At 41.6% G+C, this 3,832-nt stretch overlaps 1 non-coding gene across 1 annotated transcript; it reads left to right on the top strand.

The window, feature by feature from the left end:
• Nucleotides 1-286: 286 nt before the first annotated feature.
• Nucleotides 287-388, top strand: LOC132651326 (U6 spliceosomal RNA). Its single transcript, XR_009589066.1, has one exon. It is a non-coding gene; the product is annotated as a U6 spliceosomal RNA (small nuclear RNA).
• Nucleotides 389-3,832: the final 3,444 nt, after the last annotated feature.

The raw sequence follows: 3,832 nt of genomic DNA, 5'->3' as shown, positions 1-3,832 counted from the left end.
TGACCAACATATAACTGACCTTGGCTAAACAAACAAGTGGCTGACACTCTATGCAGCCTCCCAAATTGAAATCATAATTATGCATGCAGCCATGCTTCTTTCCACTTTGCAATTTCTATAATAAGCAAAGATGATTTGTTATAAAACACCAAGTTAGATTAAATTTCTATTCTTCTCAACCATTGAGTATGATTTAATGAATTTTAGGTTAAGCTATTTGTTCACGAAAGGCAGTTTAAATGTTTATAAATCTAACATTTCAGTATTAATTATCTATATTTTCTGCTTGCTTTCACAGCACATATTCTAAAATTGGAATACTAAGAGTGGATCAGCGCAGACCCTGCATAACCATGACACATAAACTCAGGAAGTGCTCTGTGTTTTAAATCTTCAAAATTCATCAGAGTGAGCTCATAAACAAAAATATGTACTTTAAAAATTATTTTAATTCACTGTATTTTATTATACCTTTTGTTAATTAAAACAATCTTAAATTTAAATATCTTTTGATCCTATCTTTGCCCTCCATCCCCTCTGGCTCTTACATTCTCTCCACTTTCTCCTCCCTGAGCTCTGAGAGGAGAGATCTGATGGAGACACCCCATTATGGCTGAGTGTTCCAAGGTCTCTCACTTTCTGTGTAATGTCTGACTGTGGGTCTCTGTATTTGTTCTCAACTGCTGCAGAAGGAGGCTTCTCTGATGATGGTTGGACAAGGTACTGATCTCTGAGTACGGCAGGAGGTCACTGGGAATCATTTTAGCACTACATTTTTTCTTCTTTTAGACAATTAGTATTTGGTTTTGTTCTAGGTCCCTGGGCTATCTAGCCTCAGGCTTATATTTACCCAAGATGTGTCAGGCTTGGGTTCCAGGAATGGGCCTTAAGTCAAATTAGTTATTGACTATTTACTCTCATGAGCTTTGACCACCATTGTATAGCACTGGCGTGTCTCACGGGCAGGACACCGGTGTAGATCAACGGGTTTGCGGCTGGCTTGGTGTTTGTCTCTCTCTTTTGGGAGCATGCAGAGTGAGCTCCCGTCCCAGAGATGCTGAACTATAAGGCTCTGTGTAGGTGCATGCCCGACATCTCCATTACACAAGTAGTCGTGTAAATGTTCTCTTCAGCAATGGGGCTTCGGTGGTCAGTTTGTGGAGAGCAACAGCCTGGGTTGTTTGTGGAGTCCCGTGGGACGCCTTTGGCCAACACCATAATTAGATGTAACCCAATTAGACATTCATATATGTGTGTGTTTATATCACCTTCATATATGAATGTATTTTAGAACGTTTCCACTGTATCTGGGTTCCATATTACCTCTCAAACAGCCCTTCATTTTAGCCTTCTGTCCCTGTATTCTCTCCCACAAACTCCCCACCCCTTTTCCACCTGATCTTCTCATTCCAGCCTACCCCATTTGTCCAGAACTATCTGTTCTGTTTTTCTTTCCTAATGAGATCTATCTTTCCCTCTAGTCCCTTACTCTAGACATGCCCTCTCTGGGTCTTCGGATTGTAACTAGGATATCATTGACTCAACAGCTAATATCACCTATAAGCAAATACATAATGTATTGTCTTTCTGAGTCTGTGATAGCTCACGCAAAGTGATTTCTTCTAGTTTCATCCATTTGCATGAAGATTTTACGATGTCTTTACTTTTAATGGCTGTGTAACACTCTGTTGTGTAATGTGCCATATATGTGTGTGTGCGTATGTGTGTTCTCTTTTTTTACATTCCAACCTAAGTTTTCCCTTCCTCCTCTCCTTCCAGTCCCTCCCTCCCTTAACTTCCCTCCTCCCCCACCCCCCAGTCTGCTCCTCTTCAGAAAAGTATACCATGGGTATCAACCAACCAAGGCCTATCAAGTTGCAGTAACACTAGGCACCTCGCCTCGAATTTCCCAGAGCACACTAAGCCACACACTCAGCAAATGCCCATTTCACGCTACAGTGCACTTGTCTCTGCGTAAGTACCAAGACTGCTGCAAGTGAGTCTCTAACTGCAAGGAACATCACACTAATGGGAAGAATTAACATTAATTCACAACAACAACAAAAAAGAATAAATAACTGGCGTGAAAATGTCAGGGGATGGCCGTTTTCAACAACACCCATGCACTTCCTCCTTGGTTACCAAACAGCAGTTCTGGACTAGCACTGGTTACTTTTCTCACTGCTTGGACCAACTACTTAACAAGAAGCAGCTTAAGGAAGAAAGGATACACTTTCAGCCACAGTTTGAACTCGGAATCCACTGGGGCTCACCAGGCACAGAAGTAGGCCAGCTCTGACTGTGGTAGCAGGTGCTTGAGGCTGCTTACTCACATATAGTCAGAAATGGCCATGAAATAGACTGGCCCTGAAGGGAGGCTTGTCGATAACCCATCACACCTCACCCCATACCCTACCCCCTTTTAAGAACCCACTTCCTCAAGGTAGACCCCACCACCCAAGGCTACCATAACCGCTCAAAAGAGTGCACCATCAAGGGACAAAATGTCCAAACACATGAGCCTAAGGGAGATATTTAACATCCAGATCATAACACCCCTTATCTGTGCTTTTGTTTTCCCTCGGCTAGCATCCAAAAACATCTAATAGAAAATTCAAGAAATAAGCAACTCCGAACTTTTAAATCATACACACTTCTGAGTAGTATAAAGAGCTTTCACTCTGTCCATGCTTGTGTGCTCATACCCAAACTGAATATGCTGCTTTCCCTTTGATCACTCAGCAGTTGTCTAGAAATCGGGTTTAGCATCATAATATGATACCTCTGTGCTTGAGTTCAAGTAACCTTTTTTTTACTTAATAATGGCTCTAAAATACAAAGAATGTATTACCATAAATTTTAATATTTTTACATTTATTTATTGTGTTTCTGCATAAGTATGTAGACTCACTCTTACCACAGCATACACATGGAGTTCAGAAGATAATTTGGGGAGTCATCCCTATGACCTACCACATGGGTCTTCAGACTTAAACAAGCTTGGTGACAAGTGCCTTTACCCACTGAGTGATCTCATCAACCCTACAGTTTATTTTATATTTATTTAGTTTATTGCTGTAAATCTTTCACTATACATAAAGCAATCTCTCACTGTAGCTAATATAAGTTTGACTTTGTGTGCATAAACTCACTATATAGGGCTTCGTACAACCTGTGGTGTCACATTTCACGCCAGGGGTCGGGACCCACATCTACAACATTTAGGACAATTCTAGTCATGAATTTTTCTCATGCCCTTCATTTGTATTTTCCTGCTTGTGTCTGTCTTCCAAGGTTTAATGTTCATCTTAAAGAATATTTTAATCTTCCAGCTTACCCAAGATATCTGTGCATATTCCCCTCAGCTCTGAGCATACCACACACACACACACCCATACACACAAACCTCAAGACAAAACAAAATGTTCAGTGAGATTTTAGGACATTGCCGTAAGTGATAAAAATGAGCATACTAATAGTCCTGAATAAAGGTTAGTCAGGCGATCTGAGGCTCCAATTTTTACGCCTTCCCAGCCAGTAAACAGCGTTGCCTCGGCTTCCCTCAGTGACAGAGTATAATCTACAAGCTGAAATAAAGCCTTTCCTTCCCAAGGCGACTTGATAGTGATTTCCACAGCAGAAGGAAAGTAAACTAGAAAAAACCATGACTACTGTGGCCATCTTCCCAGCTTCACATAGAGGAAGGGGAAACGGAGCTTCGTCCCCTCGCGTCTGGTTTCCGAAGGTATCAACCTTGCCTGCGGTAAGCGACTGGATGTCACAGGGGCCTGACATAGGGAGGTGACTACATGGGGACATAGTTTGAAGGTCA

This window comes from Meriones unguiculatus, chromosome 1 (assembly GCF_030254825.1).
Source record: "Meriones unguiculatus strain TT.TT164.6M chromosome 1, Bangor_MerUng_6.1, whole genome shotgun sequence".
NCBI classification, from domain to species: domain Eukaryota; kingdom Metazoa; phylum Chordata; class Mammalia; order Rodentia; family Muridae; genus Meriones; species Meriones unguiculatus.
The sequence above is the reverse complement of the archived record's forward strand: the minus strand, read 5'-3'. Positions and strand labels throughout refer to the sequence as shown.